A 26,197-nucleotide genomic window follows, 5' to 3' on the forward strand; every position below is an offset into this window, starting at 1 on the left:
AAAAAAAAAAAAAAAAAACTTCATAATCCAATAGAAGGTTGGAATTTTTTTAAGAGTAAAAGGAAAAAAAGTAAGAAAGATTTCATATAACAAATACAAAATAACATGGCAGAAATAAATTCAATATATCAGTAAGTCAGAAACTATGGACACATTACATTCACTTGGAATGCAAAATGTTGAATGGCTTTACAAATCCGATTCATTGCTACGTAATTCCTAGTGACATTTCCAGAATAACAGAACAAAATGATAGAAAATATATTAAAAATACAGAAGATGAAAAGACACACCAAACTTTTTTTTTTTTTTTTTTAAAGCTGAGATGGTAATACTGATATCAGAGGCAAAAGGCAACAATTCATAGTGACAATGCACCAAGAAGATGTCCCTAAAGAACACAGCCTACAAAAATTTAGAGGAAAAACTGACAACTCTGAGGAGAAATGGAAAATCCCACAGTGGAAAGTCAGTAGGGCTACAGATGATGTGAACATGACCAGCAAGATGAGTCTAAAAATATGCTTAAAATTTTACTCCCTATGAACAGAATTCACATTCTTTTCTCTTTTTTTAAGTACATGGAGTATTCATAAAATGAACCATGTACTAGGTTTCCAAGAAGTCCGAATAAATTTCAAAGAATCAGGGTTACTACAGACAACACTCCTTGACCAAAATACAATATTTTTTATCGCTGAATTCAACTTAACTTTGACAGAAATGTGAATTAAAGTAAAATGAAATTGGATATTTCAATTATATTGCAAATACAAAACAATAGTAACACCCTGTGTTGGCAAGGATAGGAGAAAATGGGATGCTTGGCCATGGCAGAGTGTATATGGACAGTATTTGGCAGTATCTATCAAAATTTAAAATATACATTTCCCCCTTTGCTTCCAATCCATTTCCAGGAATTTTTCTTATAGATACACTTAACAAATGTTTGAGGGTTGTCATCACAATATTGATTGTTATAACAAAAGATATAAAAAACCTTAATGTCTATCAAAGTGGGAATGACCAAATTGCAGTTTTCTCCTATAGTTAAATATTAATAAGAATTAGGCAGCTCCATGCTCACTAATTGGAAGAGCTCCAAGACCTGCAAGGTGCAAAGCAACATATATAGTCACAATCTTAATATTTGTAAGGAGAGGAGTATTTACATTCTAAGAACATAACCAAGAACCTGCCAACATTAGGTGCTTCTGAAAAGAAGTACAGGGAGACAGGAGAGACCTACTTTCACTAAATACCTTTTTGTAGTATTTGTATTTTTACCATGTTTATGAATTACTATTTAAATAATAAATAGGCAGAAGTCTCTAGTCATTTTATTTATTCATTTAAAATGAAACATCTAAATAAAATGAAGTCTCTGGTGATAAGCCTAATAAACTTATTGCAGATATTCCAAATTCCTTTGCACAGTCCTTTTAAATTCGCTTATTGATGAACTGTCAAGGCTAACTTGTCTTTGCAATGAAATCAGCAAACACGTTCAACAAGGCTTTCAAGGGAGGTCATTACCTGATTGGTACATGCAAACGTACTCAGTAAAAACTGCAGGGCAAGAACAGTGCAGACAAATGGAAGACTTTCCTAGCAAAGCAATGTGATGAACCCTGGCTACCTCCCTGATTTCTCTCCCAGCTGTACTCCATGTGGATGCACCAAGTACAATTGTGGCCCTGCCTCAGGACCTTTGCATGCATGGTTCCTATTTCCTGGAATGCTCTGCCCCGGACAGTCACATGGCTTACTCCCTGGATTCACTCAGCTCTCTGCCCAAATGTCACTTACGTCACAAAAGCCTGCCCTGACCAGTTTATCTAAAAAAAATTCTACCCTGTCAATCTCTATTTCCTTACCTGGTTTTAGTGCTTTTTTCATCACTTAGCACCACTTGATGATTTTTGTTGGCCTCTCACATTAGAAGGTAAGCTCCATGAGGACAGGGACTTTTTTTACTGTCATCTGTCAGTACCTATAGCACACAGTAGGCACCAAATTAAAATGTGCCTCTATCATAACATTTGCAGATGGGAAATCTAAACATTGTTTTCTTTATGTTTTGGCCAAACCCATTCTAAAGTGTTTGTTTATTTTTGCAAACTGCAGCTTCCTCTCTCCTTTTATGCCTAACTAACCATCAAAGATAGGACAAATGGAGAAAAGTTTTCTCTGGAGAAAGAAAATTCAAGGATGGAGAGAAAGAATTTACGCCATGATGCTGGATTTTGTGGAAATTCACCAGGCATTTATTTCCTTGGTCACCCAATCATAAAAGTGAAGGAAAAAACCTTCCTTCAGCCAGTGTGGGGAATACAACAACAATGCTACAAAAGTACTGGCATTCTAAATGCAAGGATGAGCTTAAAGAAATTATTTGAATCTAAGAGTGTGGGAGGGACATTGGCTCTCATGGTTCAGCAGGTGAGAGTCAGATCTAGCTAACTCCCCGAGGATCAAGGATTCAGCTGCCATGCCCTGAACAGACACCCCCGATTCCCACAAGTTCAACTCTCTATGAGATTTCTCCCATTTACCTTCTCTGGACCTCACTTAGCGCTAACCTATGTGAGGGAATCAATGGGACAGAAGTAAGCCTCCTCGCCCTGCCACTTCCCAGCAGCCCTGCCCTGAAGGAACTCCCCACACTTTGGTTCTTTAAGGGAGCCCCACATCATGCAAAGCACTGAGCCACAAGCTCACCCATTGCCTTGGCGTCACCAGCACTGACCAAGAAAAGATGGTGGTAGGTGTAGGCTACAAGCCAAACACTCAGGGTCCCCAGCCCTTTCCCACCACAGCCTATCACCCAGGAAATAAAGAACAAATCTTTCCAATCCCTCCCACATGCACAAGGTCCTCTGGAAGCAGGTTATATACATTTGTGAATTTATACACAGCCTGGTGTCAGGCCAATAAACTACTTCTGGAATTCAGTTCCAGTAAAGAAATAAATAAATAAATAAAATCCACCCCATGCAACAATGAAAAGGAAGGAAACAAGAAATTTTAAAAGAGGTGAGTCTTCTATTCTTCCTACCCACGGGCTTTTCCAGTCTCTAGGAAGTTCTTCTTATAGTCTAACCTAATTTCTTCTTGAACCAATGTAAGACTTACATGTCTCCAATTTTCATGGGAAATGGAGAGGAGCACACGACTATGATCCGTATTACCTATCTTCAAATACTTCAGGGCCTCTCTCTGCCTTCTCTAAGATAAACAAGTTCTCTTCTTTAAGTCTCTTCTAAAAATCCAATTTATTTCATGGCCCCCTTGATCTTGAAACACTGCAAATTTGAATAAGAGATTTTTTTAAAAGTAGTTATGTTGCTGTAAGTTCTGCTCCTGTAATACTTAAACTTTCCCCATTATGATACCTCTTTGCTTGTTATATTTTAAACAGCACAGAGAATGAGAAAAGATTTGCCTTGCTAGCATCTGTCACCGCCGACCCTGGGTTGCCTCTGAAGTGTATGCTTACAGCATTTACCTAAAATTATTAAGTGCTCTGGTGACATTATTACAAGAGGGGGTAGGAAGAGTGTCAACCTAATGAAGTGGCAGATTCTATCTGATGGTCTCCATCTGAAAATGGGCACAGGCCAGGCTGTGTGCTAATCAAGCCACCAAGGGCCCTTAACCCTTGGACAACAGTAGCCTTTGACTACACCTGAGAGGAAAATGAGCTGCCCCCTTTCTAGTGCTAATAAGCTTAGTGGAGAATGGGTTATGTTTCATGGGAAAAGCCATGCTCTCCCCTTTCAGGGTAAGCATCCAAAGCGTAGGGGCTCCAGGAGGCAATAAACCATTCCTTCCCAAGTCGGAACTTGAACCACCTTGCTGGAAGGCTGACACTGTGGCCTTGAGTTCAGGACTGCCAGCACTTCACGGTGCTACGTGTCATAGGGTTTCCATGTATCCTTATTGAATGAATAAATTAATGAGTTATTAAGATTTACATTTGGTTCTGAACTTCCTAGTAAACAGCAAGAGGAATATACCAGTTCATGTAGTTTTCATGTGCCTAAGACAGAAGAGAACATTACTTTAGAAAACATAACACTGCCAAAATTGTTTTGGAGAATGTTGAACACACGCTTCTGTGTGTTCTTAAAGTCCTCTGCTGATGGTCATGTGCGGTGGCTCACACCTGTGTAATCCCAGCACTTTGGGAGGCCAAGATAGGAGGATTGCTTGAGGCCAGGAGTTCAGGAGTTCAACATTAGCCTAGTTAATATAGCAAGGCTCCATCTCCACAAAAAAATTAAAAATGAGCTGAGTGTGGTACACATACCTGTAGTCTTAGCCACTTGGGAGCCTGAGGTGACAGGATCGCTTGAGCCCAGGAGTTCAATGATACAGTGAGCTATAATTATACCACTACCCCCCAGCCTGGGTGACAGAGCAAGACCCTGTGTCTACTTAAAAAAAGAAAACCTCCTCTGCTGAAAACCCATGCAAAAGGCCAGTGCTCTTTTCTTTATTTGCTAATGGAAAGATCTGTTGGTCACACATGGATTTTCCCATCCACATCTGCACCTGCTTATGTGGCAAAAATAAAAGTCGGTAGCTTCTTCTCTACATCTTTAATAGCCAACATGAACATACTATGGAGTCACACTCATTCAAACTGTTGGGCCTGGAACAAGAAATCACATGGAGTACTGTTCAGCAATACATAAATTGTTTCTCATCAAGTGGTCAGATTCTACCTGCTAATAATGTGCAACTAATTCTAGACTTCCTTTCCCTCCCTAGGTTCATATTGATCAATGATAAGAGTCTGAATCCATATATTCAATCAGGAGTTCAGAGAGTAGAAAAGAGAACATAATTTGTGTTTTTTAAAAAAGTAATTTCAATGAATAATGTCATCACACAAACTCTTTCAACTCAGCAGGAAAGAAGCCACGGGACATTATTCTAGCTTCTAAGCAGGATAAATAGAAACTTGGAGGAAGCAATTAGCCTTCCGAATTTTGGAATTTAATGATACTTTATAAAGAGTGAAAAGATTAACTCCTAATGTCAGCTGGGTTGACGTGAAAACAGATAATTTTACATGGTATTAGAGGTAATGGCATTGGTACATCATACCAAATTGCCCCAGAAAGATTGTATTAAAATTTAAAATATGTATTCCTTTGACCCAGCAAGTTTACTTCCAGTAATCTATTATAATGAAATAATAGACTATTTCTTTGTAAGTTACAAAGATATATGTATAGGGACTTATTTATAGTACAGATGTGTTGTTTATGAAAGAAAAAATGAAAACGATCTAAATGTCTACTAACGAAAATTTGATTAAATAAGCCCTGGCATATTTAAAGAACTATAATGATTGTTTCACTCTTGTATGCACACATATTTATTGAGCATCTGTTATGCTGAGCGTGGTTCTAAGCACGAGTTATATCACATAAAATATACAAAAATCTCTGCTCTTGTTCAATTTATATTCCAGACAAAAGTTTTTGAATAAAATTTTAATTGGTAAATTTTGAAATCCCTACATGTTTTTGAAATAGAGACATACATATATTTCAGAGATACATATTTTCTTATACATAGATAAGCCAGATGTACCCTTAAATGAACCCTCTGTAATCTCTCTGAAGCCCCTGTGGGTCCCTTACTTGCAAATGGGAAACCACTGGAGTATCTTAAAAATAAAATAATAGCAGCCTAAGCTTTGGAACACACTTAAATGGATTCACTCATGGCTTTGATATATACACTAACTGCATGATCTTAACAATTTAATTAACCTCACTCATCCAGTTCCCCCTCTTTGACTCACAGGATTACTATAAGAGTTCAAAGAAAAAAAAATACCTAAAATCCTTTACACAATGCCTAGAAAACAGCAGATGCTCAATAAATGTCTGCTGCCTTCACTCTCTCCTTAGACTGCCTTGGCATTCAGAACACAACTTCTCACTGCCTTTCTTTACCAAGTTATTATCCAACTTAAAAGGAAATGCATTCATCCAAAACATTTAAATGAAGAATTATTGTTGCTGGATCAAAGCATTTTTAATTTTCCTCTCTGTCCTCTTTCTCTATCTTGGCCCACATATACACAGCAAAAATCAATCAATCTTCTTTCCTTCAGCAACCACATCTTTGTACTCCTTAGCACTGTTCCCTCTTCACAGAATAAGCTGCCTAAAAACATTTTTTAACTAGGCCAGTATTCATTAGCTTACTTTCACCAGTATTCACTTTTTTTTCACAAAATAATTATTTTCTCACAAAGCTTGTAAGTCAGCAAGGACAAACGCCTCTGCGGAATTTGGAGGAACCATACCCTTCTAAACTGACGGCAGCACCCTCACAATTTGTTTTCTATTGGATGTTTTTCCTTAATTCACACACTTCACTTAATGCTTCAGCACAGAAAAATCTTTCAGCAGAGTATCTATTAGATACTCGCAATCACGAAAATAAAATCCAGTGGCATAAAATAAGATGGCTCGTGACCCACTGCCATCTGCGAGTGAGACGTTGTACCAGTGAATCTGCTAAGAAGCTAATGAAGACGCGGAATCTCTGGATGCTGGAGTTGGCCTCTGGCTGTAAGGTTCTACCAAAAGCCACGGTAATTCTTTCATTTAGTCCAGGGCACTGGTAGCTTATGAAATATTGAAAATAATGTTTCTTATGAAACTCACTGTTTCATCAGACAAATACTTTCAGGCACCTAGCACCAAGGGGAGAAAAATGTAACTTCTAAAGTAACGCTCTGTTTAGACTTACATGCATATGAAACTGTGAAACTAACACATTTTTCTTTTTGCTTTGGTTGCCAGAGTGTTCTGAATAAGATATAAATCTTAATAACTCATTCATTCTTCTATGTAGTCAATAAACATACATGGAGCCCCTATTATATGTCAGCCACCATGCAAACTGCTGGTAATTTTAAGCTCAAGGACACAGTGTCAGCCCTCCAGAAAGCCATGGAAAGATATGAATTAGCAGGTAGCGATGACTATGGTTAGACATTCATGGGATACTCTGGGAACACAAAGAAAAGGTACGACTCCCAGCCTGGGGTGGGGAGGGATGGCAGGGAGAATCAAGGAAAATATCCCCTTAATGTAACATAAGGTATCAGCTCTGGTTCTTAGTAAATTATCTCTCATTTGATTTCTGAGGTTTCTTAATTCTTTCTTTAAAAATGTTTTAAGCCTCTAGAAATAGTTTGGGGAAAATGCACTTTTTTTTTTTTTTTTTGGAACGGGTCTCACTTTGTTATCCAGGCTGGAGTGCAATGGCATGATCTTGGCTCACAGCTGCCTCCACCTCCTGGGTTCAAGCGATTCTCCTGTCTCAGCCTCCTGAGTAGCTGGGATTACAGGCACCTGCCACCACCCCCAGCTAATTTTGTATTTTAGTAGAGATGGGGTTTCACCATGTTGGCCAGGCTGGTCTTGAACTCCTGACCTCAGGTGATCCGCCCACCTTGGCCTTCCAAAGTGCTGGGATTACAAGCGTGAGTTACTGTGCCCAGCCAAAAATACCCATTTCTTTATTCACACATGCACATATTTAAATATGCACACAAAGCTCATTAAACAATATCCTTTTAACCTAAAGGAATTCTCAAAACTTACAAAAAAAAATAGTTTACAATTGACATTACAAAGGGACCCTGGGAAAATCAGACACAACCACAAGTAATCTTTTTTTTTTTTTTTTTTTTTTGAGACAGAGTCTTGCTCTGTCACCCAGGCTGGAGAGCAGTGGCGCAATCTTGGCTCACTACACCTTCATCTCCCGGGTTCAAGCGATTCTCCTGCCTCAGCCTCCCAAGTAGCTAGGATTACAGGCATGCATCACCACACCCGACTAATTTTTGTATTTTTAGTAGAGACGGGGTTTCACCATGTTGGTCAGGCTGGTCTTGAACTCCTGACCTCAAGTGATCCACCTGCCTCAGCTTCCCAAAGTGCTGGGATTCTAGGCATAAGCCACTGCACCCGGCACTACAAGTAATCTTCAAAGATGGTTCCTGTAAATATTTCCCATGATTCTAAAATAACTTTGGTTTTAAAATATTATTTTATGAATATAGCATGTTCTTAACCTTGCAGGCCTTGCTACTCTTTATTCCAGCACACCAATTCCAAAGATCTTGATCAAGTAGCCCTGGGCTGGTAGACAGTGATTGACAACCCAGATTGACTACGTGATCTCAGGATGGATCCTGGCTTGCTTCCAAATTTGGCTAATGCAAAGCTCTTGCATTCCATTGCCTCCTCTTATACCAGCTTTTCCCTCTGCCACATCATATACTGTGAGAGAATGGGGTTGTTGGCATAGCTTCAAGTTATATCATTGATTCAAATCTATCCTAAGCAAACCTACTTTTATTTCAGATGAATATTCTCTAGTGATCTGAATTGCAGGGGCAGTAAAACAACTCTACATTTATGTAAGCATTCCCATCCCCCAAGGAATAGTTTTCCAGGCGTACAGATACCTTAGAAGCGATAAAGAGTTTAGTAGGCTAGAGTCTTTTTTGTGGCTTTCTAAAAAATCAGAATTCCATGTAATTGAAATATAATGAATTTGGTGCTTAACAACAACAACAACTGCTTTAATAAAGTACAATCTAGGCATAATTCTCATTTAATAGCAGCCACCTCATAAAACTATGGTTAAAATGAGAATAGCCAACTTGTAAATCAGAAGCAGCCAAGGTAGTAAGATGTGACTGCAGAGAAGAGCGCAGGGAGAAGCTGACTCCATCCCATTAAGCCCTCTGCCCAATCCTTCTCCAGCTCAAGTACACAGGGCTCTCTCTCTCTCCTTTCTTCAGGTCTCTGCTCAATGCTCCCTTTTCGGAACCACACTTCATAAAATAATACCTAAAGCATTCCCCAGCCCCCTTCCCTGCTGGCTCGCTTTGCTTACTCGTCCTTCCTTCTTCCTTCCCTTCTTTCCTTCATTTATTTGTTTTTGCAGAGCACTTGCCACCACTAGAAACATATTGCTTGCTGGTCTTTCCTCTCCCCTCAATATAACATATCCCCAGAGAACAGGAACCATGGTTTGTTCACTACTGTATCTACAGCATCTAGCACCAAGTAGGCATTCAATACATATTTGCTAAATGGATTTTCTTTATTTCACTCTTTTAGCTCACACACATTCTCTCTGTGTATCTCCACACTGACACTGAAGCACACTGAATGAAGGTAGAAAGAACATTCTCTAACCTTCTCTTCTCCCTGATTCTAGCAAAGGAAAGGACTCTACAAAAAGTCAAAGCCAATTGAAGCAAGTGCCCCAAGAAGTTCTGCTAATCTTGCAGTAATACATCTAGGATTGTATCTTATAGACTGACATGTGAATGTATTTTGACTTAGTGGTTCTGATACTCTTGAAATATGCCCAACTCTGCCTGGTTCCCAAAATTTTCTCTAAGATATTCCCAAAGGGAGGAGAAATCAATAGCAATGCCTAGTTATGATCTTGAAGTGAAGCAGATTTACGCTGGCTACCCTACACCCTTTCCAGCACCTAAAGTCAAAGGACAGGGAGGAAAGAAAGGTACTAAGACCCACTAATTATCAATGAAACTATACTAATGAATATAACGTTTTATTGATAACTACTGGGTCTTAGTACCTTTCCTGGATCTTAGTACCTCATTAAACTGACCACAGAGCCTTAGTACCTTTCCTGGGTCTTAGTACCTCATTAAACCGACCACAGAGCCCCAGTTTCCCAAGATTACTTTGCAGTTTAGAATCGCGCTAGCCAAAGACATTCAATTTCCTGAATATGAGTCTGTGGACCCTTTAAATCTTAAGTCTGGCTAAAGAGGAAGCAACCCAGATGTACACAGAAGAAATGAGAGGGTGTGGGCCACATAATTCACTGGAGATCTAGAACCTAGTAAAAACAAAACTCTGAAATATAACTAAATAAGCACTACAGTTCCTGATCCATAATTGTTCTTGGTCTGTTGCTACAATGAAATGCACCATAGAAAAAAATGTTAAAATAAGTAAATAAATAATAGCATCAGTTCCCAGAAGCTGAGGGCTTTGGACAGACTTTGAGACATTCTAAGTCTCAGTATTCTGTGTTGGTGCTTGCTACCAAAGTGTTCTACTAAACTGCCTGCCAAGCAGCAATGAAGCAGAGCCCTAGCAATTCATTCAACAAGCTACCAAGAGTGGAAGGCTAATTTAATGGGGCAGGGCCAAGCACAGTTAACAAACTGCACATCTGTAAAATGGAAATAGGTTGTCCCCAGTCTTTAGCAGTAAGTCTCCTTGCTAAGTAGCTCTAAAAAGGCTTCAAAGTCTTTCTCCTTCTCGGTGTGTAGCTGCCAATGAGTTCATTTCACTTCCATCTGCGGAAAAGGAGAGGGAGCCAGAATGTGGGCCTTTAGCCCCACCCCCACTAGAGTTGCCAGGGATTGAGAAATCGAGCTGCATCTAACCCCTTCCCTGGAGAAAGGACCTAAGCAATCAAGTTCCACTTATCAGTAACCTATGTACCTTTCTATATCCCTTTCCTTTTGCCCAAACCGAAACCAATTCATGGTACATGAAACGTGAGTCCATTTCCACATGAACCCTTTGTAAATCTGTCCCAGGCTCCCGGGGTTCCATCTAGAATGCTGCTTCTGTTTGCTGCACACACGCAATCTGGCATGGCCCTGGAAAATTTACATTTTCAAAACCTCAAAAAAATAAACTTCAGGCCGGGCGCGGTGGCTCAAGCCTGTAATCCCAGCACTTTGGGAGGCCGAGACGGGCGGATCACGAGGTCAGAGATCAAGACCATCCTGGCCTAACACGGGTGAAACCCGTCTTACTAAAATTTACAAAAACTAGCCAGCGGCGTGGGGGCGCTGTGGTCCAGCTACTCGGGGAGGTTTGAGGCAGCGAGAATGGCGTAACCCGGCGAGGCGGAGCTTGCGTGAGCCTGAGATCTGGGGCCCACTGCACTCCAGTCCGGGCGACAGAGCCCGGAGACTCCGCCTAAAAAAAAAAAAAAAAAAAAAAAAAACTCTTCTAGGCACTTCTTTAAGCATTCAATGAAATAAATTCTGTCTGCCCTATTTCATTTGATTCTATGCAACCAGCCCTGACTTGCCTATGATTGTTTCTTTTAAAAAAGGGAGCATGACAGTATAAAAAAGGACCCAGGATGCATGGCTTTGCTCAGCTCCATACTGGGTTAACTTTGGCATGTCTCTTCCCCTCTCCCAATCTCAGTTTCTCCATAAATAAAGCACAAATGACAAGACTAAAATGATCACCTGAGAGTGCTGTCTAAGATTCTGTGGTTCTGTGGATTTTTCTGAGATATTTCTCTCTTTGAAATAAGTATTTTCATCATCAATTCTTTCTAGCCTCCCATTCTGTTTTAGCTCCCAAAGACTTTGCTGGTCAGATGTCCTTCGCTTTATGTTAGGAAATCTTCATTGTGACTCTTCAAGTCAGTCACACAAGAGACTGACTTAAGATCCAGGAAGGGATCTGACAACTTTCCCATCCTTTGATCATTAAACTTAGGGAGGAAAGAAGTGGTCCCAACCAACCATACAGGCCCACACATATATTTCTTTTGGGATTCTGAAGATGGGCCCTTTCTAACACTGGGCTTACAAATAAATTATTGTGCAGAAGGCTTGCAGCTCTAAAGTAATTAGTGGCTTATATCACCTTCCCAAGACAATTCTGTCTTTCCTCTTTCCCTCTTCTTTTTCTTTCTCATATTTGCTCATTCTTTCTTTCTTTCCTTTCTTTCCTTCCCTCTTTCTTATCCCTTGTCTTTTTACTCAGTTCTGCCAGTACAACTAAGGAGGTTATTTAGACCTATTGGCGATCCATAGGAAAATAAAATAATCAAAAAATTGCAACTTATCTTCAGTGAACAGAACCACAAGATTAGGATTCAAAGCCATCTGAAGTACTTTCATGTTGGCAACATTAAGAAACCTATAACATAAAAGCATACAAGATGAAATGAATCCACAATCGCAAATTAAGATCAGCAGCTACCTTTATGTCAAAACATTCTGAGACACAGCTTTGTGTCAAAAGTTCTTTCATAAAAAGTCAATATGATTAGGGGAAGATACTGAAACCACATTATTTAACCAATGAACAAGCAGTGTAATCCCTGAGATTAATGAAACTCCAGATCACAAATGTTTAACATATTTTTGCTAAGCATGAGTAGGTCATGTGGTGAGGATTTATAGTTAAATAAAAATATCTTCTCTACATCCACTTGTGAACATAATACTCACAACATCCATGTGATTAACAAGAGCAGCCTAGTCCAGGAGGGTTGCCAACAGCAGGCAGAAGTGTGGCATATCTAAACAAATGAACATGAAAAGGTATCATTATGACTGATATGGTAGACATTTGGGATAAAGGGATTTTAAGTAAGTAGGGGGTTTTAGGCTGGGGACACATTGTAAAGAGGTCCTGAGGCTCAATAACCTTTCCTAACCACAAACTAGGTACAAGAAAGACCCAGATTTTGTACACTGTCCTCTTGTCCTTGGGTAGAAATATTGGGCAGGACATAGATGGAGTGGATACACATTTTTAGTGTCTGCAGGAATTAGGAAGGGGAATGCAGTCAATACTCCTTTCCCCAGTCACAGAAAATCACTTAATCTAGCTCTGTTGTAAGTTAGTGGGACAAGGCCTGATACCCTCTGTAATATGCAGAAGCTTTTGGTTTTGAACATGCGTCTTCAACTTTACCACCAGGTATAAAACAGAACTTGTCAGGTACCTAAGATAAATAACTAGCTTTTGCCCCTCCTGGATTAATTACTCCAAGGATGTGTGCCTAAATAAAGACTCATTATGATATGGCTATAGGACCCAAGCCAAACCACTCTGTCCAAATTAAAGTAGCGACTTCTCTTCTCCTCCCCTTCAAAAGCCATTTAAAGAATTTTTTCCCCTAGAATAATAAAAATGTCATACATCTAGAAATTTGCCATTTTGAGAGCAAAGGCTGGGGGACAGATCAGTTGATTGGCACAAACTGTCCTCAGCAACAGCCTCATGGGAGAACAAATCTTCCCTCTGTGTCCTGACCAATCCAAGGCTTGGAAAATCAGACTTAAGAGTTGGAGGGAAAAAACCTGCCATTTGGAGTTGTGGTCTGGTTGGCCTCTTAGGAGCCTATAGGAAACAGGGGAGTGTACCCACTTAATCAGAGCACAAAGCCTGCAGTACCCAGGCTCCTGGACCAAAGTTGAGGACCTGGGATGAAGAGGAAGCAGAAGTCCAGGCACCTGTGTGTACACCTCCTCTTTCTTCCTTCCCAGACACCACGGCCCTGTGTCTGGGAAGGAAGGTCCCAGGCTGACCTCCATGCAACAGCCAATACTTACAGAGTTTCTATCTTGCACCAGGCATTGAATTAGAAATGAACAATACAAAGATGAGTTATACAGGCTCTCTGCTCTGCCTACAAAGCCCCATCAAGAAGTCTGCATAAAGTCCACCATAAGTCTCACCCACCTCATCATAGCACCAGCAGCTGGGGATGCTGCATACACCACAGGAAAAGCATTGTAACTCTAAACAGCACTTAGAACTCCTCACCACTTCCTCCAAGGAGATACCCTTGGCTATTATACAACTGAGACTGCATCCCGTTGACTTGAAGATTATCTCCAACTATAAACCAGGAGGAGGAAACCCACAAAGCTTATTAGTCACTTATACTTCAGCAGGAAGGAGTTCACTGCATCCATCCCAAAGATGAGATTTTTCAGATAGAGAGTTTGAGGAGGGGTTCCCTAAAGAAGTATGGGTTGGGACACATATGCAGAGGGTAGCCCAGGCCTGGCACTTGTCCAAAGTGTTTTGGGCCACACTCTCAAGACACATCCTGCTTCCTATATTTTGTACATTCCCAAGCTTGTTGAAATCATTTATACCCTAAGCAACTTTACCCGCTAGAGCTCTTACATTTATTTGCTTTCTTATTAGCATCTTAAAAGTCTATAGGAGACGACTTTTTCAAGAACCGTCCTAAACATATGGATTTTGGTCATTCTTACCTTGCATATCCCTGGCAGATAACCAGCAGAGGACCTTTTTGTGTTTAAAGGATGTGTCATATATGCTGAGTTTTAGAAAGCATGCAATCGATCCCCCAAATCTCACATGCCCTTTGCTATTCACCCACTCAGCATTACATTTCAAGGAACCACGGATTACTCATCATTTTTCATCAGAAAAGAGATGAGGTTCCCCAGGTAAACTCTCCTTTCCTCGCATTTGTGAAGTTAGGGCAGATGGCCTACATAATTCTCATCAGATATTCTTATGGTTACAACCAAGGGGATCGGAACACTAGGCAAGATAAAAAATAGAGCAGTCTCTCAAAAGCAAAGAAAAAGCAGATGATATGTTCTTTACTGGTATTTCTTATGCACCTGAGCAATGAACAGATACATAACCTTCTACAATGCATCCTGTTGCTATTTTGTTGATACAAAGGCTCTGTAATTTCCCTAAGAAATTTTGACTTGTTTTGTTAAGTTTATTTTTTGAGAGAGAAAATTGAGGAAACGTTCACATTCAAAGGCCCTGTTACCACTATTCATTGCGAAATGCTTAGTGCCTTACATATTTCTTTCAATACTCTCTATCCAGGTGAGACAAAAACACTAAAGACTGCCTTGATTAACACCAAATAAAACCCAGTTCTATCTCCACCTTCCATCTAGTGAGACTCTCTCATCTAATTACAGTAACTGCTCAACAATAATGTGGAAAAGATGCAGTGCCAGTGATTAGAACTAGGACAAGGAAGCAGTTTTCATAAAGTATCCCTAAAGTCCATTATTTGGATCTATAATTTGAACCAAATAATCTGCTCTACTAATTAAAGACTGGCCTGTCAGGAGATTTAAAATGCTAGTTGATGGAACATCCCTAAATGCCATATCCAGGTCTCTGTCAAACCATCTAGAAAATGCAATTCAATTCCAGTAAAGTTTATTACATGATAGATATGACTAGGTACAAAAAGAAATATTAGACTCAAGCTTGATTTTCAAGAAGCTAATGATGGCAACATCATATCCAAGAAGAAAAAAACAAAAGATTTTAGAAGCAATAGGTTATATTTTCCTTTTAAGAAATCATGTAAGCGATATATGTTAGCTGAAAACATATCTTGTAAAGGAGTTGAATACCCAAATATGGGGTCCAATTTGTTTCTTTAAAAAAAAAAAATCATCATTTACCTATGCAGTATTATATTTTGAAGACATACCTCTGGCCAATGACCTCAAGGTGATCAGTCCAACAAAGAAGATCATTAGGTAGAATGTGAAGTGGTGCTGGGTATTAGGGCATCATTGTACCCCACAAACCATGAGTAGAGTACTTCCAGGTCTCATTTGACACTTAGGCCCAAGCTAGCTGTAACTGAAAGGAGACAAGGAACTGGGGGTATTCTATAAGAGATCCATTTTTCTGCTTCTAGCACATATTCTGCAAGGTCTTCCTGATACGATATAATGGGATCCTGGGTAATTATAACAATCTTATAATACATTTATGACCACCAAAAAATTAAAGACAATGTCCCAAGAAAGTACATAGATAAACACATACATACATACAAGGAAGAGGGGAGGAAAGGAAGGAAATATAAAATCAAATTAGTAAGTGGCAAGCATACACCAAGTCAGGGTTGCCCTGGGAGCAGGTGCTGCTAAGACCTCTGGAACCAGAGACTGAGCAATGGGACCCTCGCATGGTGGGGCAGCTGAACTTGCGACTTGGGCAATAAGTCAAGATCCTTAAAGGTTACGAACGCAGTCCCAGATCAGTCCTGATCCCAAGTTCCAGGACACAAGAAATTTAAATCTTCTCTGGAGGAAAGTGCTCAGTTTGAGCCCTCAATATTACTAAATTTTATCACATATAAGTTCACACAAATAATTTCTCAAAACACAAGAAAACAAAACAATGAAAATGAGAGTTGGCATAAATGATAAACAACAGAATTACACCCTCAATTACCAAATAACTAGTATTCTCAGACAAATAATATTACTATATAAAAATATTTCATATAATAAAATATGAAATATTAAAATGAACAAACAAAAAGAGACTTTAAGAAAATAACCAGAAAGATCTGCAAACTAGCCAAAGAGAATTACAAAATGATAACAGTATAAAATCATTAAAACTGAAAACTCAATGGACGGACTAAACCACAGATTTATATAGCTGAATAGAGAATTACTGACCTGACAAGGCTTATGAAAAAAACCAGAATGCAGTACAGAGAGAAAGATAAAGAGATGGGAATTATTAAAAGGCTATTAAGAGGCATGAAGCACAGAAGAAGAAGGTTGAACACAAGTCTAATGGACGTCCTAGAAGGAGAGAAAAGAGAAGGGAGGAGAGGTAATTTTGCGACACAATGGCCGGGGTTTTTCTAGAACTGGTGCAAGACACCAATCCAAAGATGGAGAAACACACTATATCCCAAGCAGAAGAAATCAAAAGTACAGTTGACCCTTGAACAACACAGGTTTGAACTGCGTGGATGTACTTTACATGGATATTCTTCTGCCTCTGCCACCCTTGAGATGTAAGACTGACCCCTCCTCTTTCTTCTCCTCCTCAGCTGACTCAATGTAAAGATAAGGATGAGGACCTTTATCTGTATATTTCACTTAATCAATGGTAAATATATTTTTTCTTCCTTATGATTTTCATAATAGCATTTTCTTTTCTCTGGCTTACTTTAATGTAAGAATACAACATATAATACATATACAAAATAAGTATGCATTGACTGTTTATTTTATTGGTAAGGCTTCTGGCCAATAGTAGGCTATTAAGCAGTTAAGTTTTGGGGGAGTCAGAAATTATACATGGATTTTCAAACATGCAGAGGGGTCAGCACCCCTAACCCCACCATTGTCCAAGAGTCAACTATATTCCACATCTAGAGACATTGAAATGATACTACAGAATACCAAAGGCAACCACAATATTATGAAGGCAGCCAGAAAGAGGTCAGCAATTAGACTGACAGTTAATTTCTCAACAGCCACAATTGAAGTCAGAAGATAGTAGTTCTCTTCTTTTCATTTTCACTTGCATTTGTTTAATTATGAAGAGTTTAAGCATCTCTTCTCAAGTTCAAGGGTCAGTTGTACTTATTTACCTATAAACTGACAGTAGTTATCTTCAAAGTGGTAAGAGAAAATAAGTCTTAACTAGAACACCCAATGAATAAATTTTTTAAGAATGAGAAATATATTTTCTGATAAACAAAAACAGAGAGAGTTTACTAACAACAAAACTTCACAAGAATTTCTAAAGACCTTACTTTAGGAAGGAGGAGATAAGGAATGTCAAGGAGCAGAAAAGTTGGTATACAGGTAGGTAATTTTAAATGAGTATTTTTAAACTGTCTTTGTAAAACAAAAGATATCTACACCGTGGCGGTAAAAGAAGTCAGAACTAAAATATCGGACAACAATAGCATATAATTCAAGAGAGAGTGATTGGAGTTAAAGTACTCTAAGATGCCTGAGTTGTTTGGAAATGGGGTTAGGATAGCAACTTTATTCACAGTGGGAGAAAGTGGTATCATAGTCCTAATCTGCCAAGACCTCCAGCCAGGACTTCCTCACCACTTTCCCTCTTGACCTAATCCATCCCAGCCAAGCCTGCCCTCCACACTTGTGATGGGGAAGAGGCTGACTGGTTTCCAGACAGAATTAAACTCTCCAGAGGAATCCCATGGCCCCTGGAGGCAGGGTGGCTTCCCTGGGTGGAAGAGGGGCTTAGAGCAAAGAAAATCCTCCAGGAGGAGGAAAGAGTGTTTTGGCAGCTTAAACTTTCAGCTGTGTCTAGTGAGTAATCTACTTAGCCTAACTTGCAGGGCAGGTGTGGCTTTGTTTGTGAAGGGCTTTGTCCGGGCTAGGTGTTGTTTGACTTTGGCAAACAGGCATGGAGATTAGTGATTTGTGAAGTTACAGCACTGACTGGGAGGTAAGATGTGTTTGAGTTCCTGGGTTTTACCAATCCAGAGGATTAGGATGGCGGAAATGAGGCAACATGAAAAGTTTCTGTTTCACTGGGAGAACCCAATTTCCTTCCGGAATTTTTCTGCTAGATGCAGTCTGACCACATCGACCCACGTGAACTTTCTTCTTAGAAAATAATAAATCACAGAAAGACCATCCTTCAAAGGCTTCTTTGTAACCTGGTTGCTGAGCCTGGGTCTACCTAAAGGTTGGGCTCTAGGAAAATGACCTACAGAAGCTTCTTGTGGCCATTTCTTCATCACGTTCCCTAACAAGTTGGACAGTGGGGCTGGTACAGGGAGCAGGAGGTGGGAAAAGAGTTGGGGATGAGCAACACTGCAATTGGAACCCTAACTTGTGGAATTCAGGCTCCTTTTTATGTAATCCTAAAGCAAGCAAGTAGAAAGGTCAGTTGGCCAGGGAGAAAATGTGTAACACATTTAAGTGCCACTTCCAAATTATTTATGAACTATCTAATATTTTCATGGGCTCTATTTCTGATGAACTCCATTAGAGGAATCAGTGAACAGTGGCAATAACAGCTAATAGTTGCCCGGCTAATGCAACTTCAGAACTGTTAGAAGTGATGCTATGCTTGTGGGTTGCTAAGGACAACCCTAGTTAAGAATGCTGAGCTACTCCAACATGCACACCTGTTCATGGTATCGTGTGATGCCCACTTAACATCATGGGTTTCAGAACCCCTGCCAAAAAAACAGACCATGCACTTACCACCAAACACACCATTATCTGGGTTTCCCACATGCACATAATTGCCCTGAGCACTGATAACAATTATCTGCTATACGCAAAGAGGAGACAATGTTCTCTGCCCAGCGGAAAAACTGTCATTGATAATTACAAGGTGGTTGGTCTCAGCCCCCAAAAGGACTATATATTGGCATCCTCCAAGAAGTGTTGTATTCATAAGCCATATTCTTGGAGGGGTTAGTGCAGTGAGGAATTAAAAGGACAAGACATTCTTTAATATTTTCAACAAAGGGAATTAGTACTTCAGAAAATTAGTGAGTAAATATTTATGAGAGTTCAGTATGCTGTTTGGTTATGGTAACAACAGGAAGAATGGCCCTTGGATTCCATAGGAGTGGGTCCTTAACTAGAAAAGCATACAGCAAAGGAACCCGTGGTGCCTTCTTGGATACTATCAGGTGAGTATTACATTTCCTAAATACGTGCTACTAAATCATCCAAAACTTCATGAATTCTTGGGGTGAAGAATTGTGGTCTTTTACAGCATTTATTATTTATTTATTTATTTATTTAGAGACGAGGTCCGTCTCTGTCAGCCAGGCTGGAGTGCAGTGGCGCAATCTCAGCTCACTGCAACCTCTGCCTGCTGGGTTCAAGCGATTCTCCTGCCTCAGCTTCCAGAATGAGTAGCTGGGAGTGCATGCCACCACGCCCAGTTAATTTTTGTATTTTTAGTAGAGACAGGGTTTCACCATGTTGGCCAGGATGGTCTCGATCTCTTGACCTTGTGATCTGCCTACCTCAGCCTACCAAAGTGCTGGGATGACAGGCGTGTACAGCATTTTTAAATAGTTCTTTTCTTCCTCCCACCCTTCTCTTTTCTTCCCTTTTCTCACGAAGAGGACACAAAGGCCAAGATTACCAGTTTAATGCCCTTTCCTCCACACAGTAATTGTCCAACTTTAGTCATGTACATATCTTTTTTTTAAAGATATTCTCTTGAAGTCTCATAATGTTAACTCTAATTATCATTATTAGGGTGTTACTTAGAAAACAACCAACATAAACTCAGGTCCAAAATCCTTAGACATACTACCCTTCATCTACCCACACCACAGAACATGCATAAATAAATACAACCCAAACCATAAAGCCAATAGCATTCAAGTTAAAAGCATTAATTTAACATGCTGGATGATGTTCTGCTGAAACCACACTGCTGCCCAAATGAGGAGCTGTATGGTACTGATCACTGTGGCATGGATTCTCCGGAGCTCAGCAGGCATTTACTTCCTGTTCCATGTGATGACTGAATTCTCCTGCCACCTTCCCTTCTGGAACTACTGTGAAACCTTTCTTCATCAGCCTGCTGTATAGGCATTTGCTCTCTGAATGTAAACAGTGCTTTGGGATCAAATTAAATCTACCATGATTTTTTCTTAAGAACACTCCACATAGAAAGTGGTCCTGCTTGACACTAATTTGAACACAAACCTAACGTAGGTGCAGGCACTGAAACCATGTCACAGTACTCAGTTATAAGGTAGTCATCCAAATGATCCAGAAAATGCCTATCTTAAATTCTTGTTGCCATCCAAATAAAAGCGACATGTGAAAATGTGTACAGAGGACTCACAAATCCCCAAAGTCCATAAATGTTCAGAGGCCCTCAGCCCCCAAAGTGAGAAACCGCCCTGTGGAATGCTGTCTGGTGACATGGTTACACAGACAAGCTGCCCTGAGTATGTACTGAAACGAGAAACGTGCTCTCACTCATAGGTGGGAGTTGAACAGTGAGAACACTTGGACACAGGGTGGGGAACATCACACACCGGGGCCTGTTGGGGGGTGGGGGGAGCAGGGAGGGATAACATTAGGAAGAATACCTAATGTAAATGACGAGTTAATGGGTGCAGCACACCAACATGGCACATGTATACATATATAACAAACCTGCACGTTGTGCACATGTACCCTAGTACTTAAAGTATTAAAAAAGAAAAAGAAAAAGAAAAAAAAATAATTTTTCAAAAAAGAAATGAGAAACACGTTTCCATCAAAACCTGGAGGCACTGAGTTAGGAGCTGGAGCAGAACTGAGACAGCTATTATAAAGAATAAAATCAGAGCTAACGCAAGATGACTAGAAAGATGCCACAGAGCGAGCACGGCGTCACAGACTTGTGACACGAACTTGGCAGCGCTGAGTGCTCTTTCGGGAGCCCCCAGCTCTCCCACTGTGATGCAGTTTTCATGGTAAAATGTATACACTATTTAAAGCCTTTCTGGAAGCTCACAGTACAGAGGGGTGTGAAACACGAACCATGCCTGAGATTCTACTAAATGGGTCCCCAGTGCTGCCACTGAAACAAACCTCCACAATTATGGTGATAGTTTGTTTTGGTCTGTTTCTTTCTCGTTGGGGGTTTTTTCATTTGCCCCTTCACCTCCACCAGCACTGGATCCATTATTGGCCCTGCTCTGCGTTCCAGGAGGGTGACTCCTGAAGGCAGCACCACCCAGGGTCCCATGCCAGATGACTTTTGGTTAGGTTCTGCCAGTGGGAGGCACTAGCATGAGACAGGAGGGAAAGAGGAATGGGAGGTTGGCCTCAAATTCTCTCCCACTGCTCAGGTGGTTCACTGCGGCATCTCTGGTGAAAGCTCTGTCCTCCTACGGCCCCGGCGCCAGCAGGTCCTACTTCTCCACGGCTGCAGCTCTAAGTGGTCATGCAACATTACTTCCTTCCACTACCCCTTCAGCCCAGGGCTGGCCATGAGCCCTCAGGAAACACTACACTCCTCTGTCATCCCTTCAGCCCAGAGCTGGGCATGACTTTCCGCTGTTGGAGTCCCTTGTTTGCTCCTTAACCCTGCACACAATTCTGTGAGTATAGCCCTTCAGGACGTCCTCTTCATTTGAACCAATGGGGTGAATTCTGTGTTCTGCTGGGACTGCTACAGTCATCAGATTTGGTCAGTCAAATCAGCACTATGTGAACTCCTGAATCCAGATTAGAGTTTTGAAAATTAACCACATAAAAAAGTAGACAAAGCACTCACCATCTCCACCATCTCTCAGGGAAGCAAACCCATGAAGATAAATTGCATAAACAACAAAAGTGAACTTGGACCCTCTAAATCCACTCTTGAAAAAATTTAGCTTCAGAAAACAATACCTTAGGAAATAAAAAAGCTATCTTCACAAAGGAAACTAGTATCATGTCATCTATAGCAGAGGAAATTTTAGAAACAAACTATATGTCCAACAGGATGGGAATTGTTTAATTATGACATATCAACTTAATGGACTATGATGCCATCTTGAAATATTATTAAGACTTTGACGGGCGGGGTGGCTCATACTTGTAATTGCAGCACTTTGGGAGGCTGAAGCAGGTGGATCCCTTGAGGTCAGGTGTTTGAGACCAGCCTGGCCAACATGGTGAAACCCTGACTCTACTAAAAATACAAAAATTAGCCAGGTGTGGTGGCACACACCTGTAGTCCCATTTACTTGGGAAGCTGAGGCAGGAAGAGCACCTGATCTCAGGAGGTAGAGGTTGCAAGGAGCCGAGATCACACCACTGCCCACTCCAGCTTGGGTGACAGAGCAAGACCCAGTTTCAAAAAAAAAAAAAGGCTTTGTAGCATAGTAGCAAAAAATGTCTATACTAACAATGGTAAGTAGAACAGATATTTGGACATGCATCAGAATTTTATTTATGTAAAAATATATATGTATGTCCCTAAAAGTTACATGACATTTCACAAAACTAAATCCTATGTTGGAGAACTCAAAATTCTAAGTACTATACATTTCTTTTCTAAAATATCCTTAAAAATGAAACAAAAGAAATAAAACAAAGGACATGATATTCAGAGACCTCATGGCTATAGCTTGTGACAGCAGAGGTGTATTCTGGGAGCTCAGGGCTCCCCAAGACTATATACCCTGCCTTCCAATCAATAAGCAGCCTTAAGCAGAACATTTAACTTCAGTCTCCATTCCTTTTCTCTGCAGTAGGATGCCTACTGACCCACTCACAATAATGTGCATTTAATAAAGCTAACTGGACTGCAAGATATTTTTTTTGCTTTCATCCACATGCCTCACTATAACTACTGTCTATATATGCTGGCTATAGCTGGGAAAATTTAAAATGAAAGCATTTCCTTAGACAATTTGTTGTTTTGCAGTGCTTGTGAGCTCTGTTTCAGAGATTGCACACTTTCATTAGGAAGTAGTAGGATGAACATCACCATTTGGGGGCCTTCATTGGAGCTTTTAAAATATGTTTCATACTCCTCCTTAAAGAGATCCTATCTAGCAGAGCGATAACAGATTGATGGCCATGACCTTCTTCACATTCTTCTAACTCCTTTAAAATGAAATCAAAGCTCTTGCTGCTGGTGCCTACGGGCCCAGCACCAAGGCAATGTAATGAAGGCTACATATCATCCCTCACCCTCAAGACCGTCAACGAGTTCATCGTTAATGTGTTCACGCCACCAAGGTACATGTCAAAAGACAGGAAAATCCAAGAGAAATGTACTTTCCCCATTCCCAAGGCCTATTTTCTTAAACAGTGGTTGTCAGAAAGACAATGTCTTCCTGTGGAAGACAAATATGATATCATATTGACATTACAACAAAATAGTTTTACAGACATAAAGCTTCTTATGCTTTAATTTTAAACTGATGGTTTGATATCTTCCTAAATTGTACATTTTAGCAGAGTTTTTTTAAACTAAAACATTTATTGGTCTAAAATACATATTAACTTGAAATATTGCTATTCCCATTTCATAGCCAAGTGATAATAATTTTCTTTAATTACACATTAACTCCAATGTATTACTTGGATAGGCAGTTATTGTTTTAACAGGGTCAAGATTAATGGGCAGGTGTTCCGCGATAATCTGAATGAAAAGAAATAGAGGAATTATACATGATTCATTTTCTTACTTCTCTGAGCTGAATAATATTAATAACACTGCCACCTTACACTTATAAAGCACTTTTCAGTTTCAGAGTATTTTCGTATCTGGGATTACATTTTCCTGCATTTTTTACCTTTGACAGATCCTTCCAGATAATACACAACTCTACCGCTTTTCAACTTTCTGATGCCCAAACATTGTGTTTGTGTGTTTATATCAATGGAATACAGTGAGAGGCAGTAGATTAACCACAGCCTTTATAAACAGACAGACCTGGGTTCAAATCTCAGCCCAACCATTCACTACATCACCTTGAATAAATTACTCTGAGCATCAGTTTTTTCATAGTTAAAATGGGGTCAGTCGAAGAGCTAAATAAGATATCACTTATGCAAAAGGTCTGAGACATATCTGGCACATAGAAAGCACTCAAGAAATAAAGTAGTTATTGCTGTTATTAGCAGCTATTTCTACTCTGTCTTAAACATTTTCTTGCCTCCCTCTTATTTGTTTTCTTCAAAATATTTGGATTCAGAGACAGATGGAGGATGAGGAAAATCAAGAAATATTAATATTAGTACCAAAAAGTGTACCAGAAGGAACTGCATCAGGGCAATCTCAGGTGTCCTCTGCTCTGAGGGCCTTACTCGAGCAAACAGTCTGCAAAAACTCATCCATTTTCTTTCTGCTTAACAGAATGTAAAGTTAATTGTGCTTTGTATAAATCCAGTATTTATTGGTTGGCATTCCTGTATTCTCAGTTTAAAAGTACATATCAAACCCAAGAAAACTTCTCAAATAAAAAGTGCTCTCTGGTTACTGTGGTACCCAGCCTCGGTAGTGGTCCCCAGAGACTGCACCTGCTGGTAGTCACAGCTATGTAGCAGCCCCAGCCCCAGCACACACACTGAAGACTGGCTAGTCTCCTATACAGCCAATAGAATTGGGTGGAAATTAAGATGTGGAACTTTGAGGTCTTGGTCTCTCAGATTACTTGCTCTGGGGAAAGCCAAGCACCACATCATGAGGACACTCAAACAGCTCTGTAAAGAGATCCACATGGAGAAGGACCAATTTGCTAACACCAACTGCCAGCTTAGAAATATATCCTCCGGCCTTCAGATGACTGCAGCCCTAGCCTAGATGTGACTACAACCTGGTAAGAGACTCTAATCCAGAAGTGCCCAGCCAAGCCACTTCGGAATTCCTGAATTCAGAGAAACCATGAAAGATAATAAATGATTACTGGTGCTTTAAAACACTAAATTTTGGAGTGCTTTGTTACATAACAATAGATGAGTATTATGATAACGAGGATAATTTGGCAAGACTAAATTGGAACAACTTGACCCTTCACCATATAGCTACATAACCCAAAGAGCATGGACAAAAATGACAGATGAGCAACAATGTCCTGCTATACAAAGAAAAGTGGCTTTAACATACATGCACATATATTAAGCATAGCCACTTCACACATTGACAAATCCCCAAAGTGCCACACTAATTCAAAAAGCCTTAAAAAAAAAAAAAAAAAAAAAAAGGAATGAGGTCAGGCACAGTAAATCACACCTGTAATCCGAGCACTTAGGGAGGCCGAGGTGGGCTGATCACTTGAGATCCACGGTTTGAGACCAGCCTGGCCAACATGGCAGAACCCCATCTCTACTAAAAATATAAAAATTAGCCAGGCATGGTGGTGTTCGCCTGTAGCCCCATCTACTCAGGAGGCTGAGGTACGAGAATCACTTGAACCCGGGAGGCAGAGATTTCAGTAAGCCAAGATCGAACTACTTCACTCTTGCCTGGGCAACAGAGGGAGACTCAAAAAGTCTCAAAAAAAAAAAAAAAAAAAAAAAAAAAAAGAGCAATAGCCTACCAACCAAAAAAAGTCCAGGACCAGATGGATTCACAGCCGAATTCTACCAGAGGTACAAAGAGGAGCTGGTACCATTCCTTCTGAAACTATTCCAATCAATAGAAGAAGAGGGAATCCTCCCTAAGGCCAGCATCATCCTGATACCAAAGCCTGGCAGAGACACAACAAAAAAACCCAGAATTTTAGCCCAATATCACCAATGAACATCGATGCAAAAATCCTCAATAAAATACTGGCAAACCGAATCCAGCAGCACATCAAAAAGCTTATCCACCATGATTAAGTGGGCTTCATCCCTGGGATGCAAGGCTGGTTCAATATACGCAAATCAATAAACATAATCCATCACATAAACAGAACCAAAGACAAAAACCACACGATTATCTCAATAAATGCAGAGAAGGCTTTTGACAAAATTTAACAGCCCTTCATGCTAAAAACTCTCAATAAATTCGGTATTCATGGGACGTATCTCAAAATAATAAGAGCAATTTATGACAAACCCACAGCCAATATCATACTGAATGGGCAAAAACTGGAAGAATTCCCTTTGAAAACTGGCACAAGA

At 40.1% G+C, this 26,197-nt stretch overlaps 1 protein-coding gene across 3 annotated transcripts in view; it reads right to left on the reverse strand.

Annotated features, from left to right (window-relative positions):
- The window catches only part of LYPD6B (LY6/PLAUR domain containing 6B), a 139,060-nt gene that overhangs the window by 79,534 nt on the left and 33,329 nt on the right, over window positions 1-26,197 (reverse strand). For 2 of the 3 annotated variants that reach the window (XM_017879093.1, XM_017879097.1), the window contains exon 2: window positions 12,305-12,375. The gene's annotated coding sequence lies outside the window, so the exon portion shown is untranslated. Of the gene's footprint in view, window positions 1-1,877; window positions 1,994-3,135; window positions 3,306-12,304; window positions 12,376-26,197 lie in introns of those variants that run through there. The other variant, XM_017879096.1, reaches the window with a different exon arrangement.

This window comes from Rhinopithecus bieti, unplaced genomic scaffold, assembly GCF_001698545.2.
Source record: "Rhinopithecus bieti isolate Rb0 unplaced genomic scaffold, ASM169854v2 scaffold_11587, whole genome shotgun sequence".
Classification (NCBI taxonomy): Eukaryota; Metazoa; Chordata; class Mammalia; order Primates; family Cercopithecidae; genus Rhinopithecus; species Rhinopithecus bieti.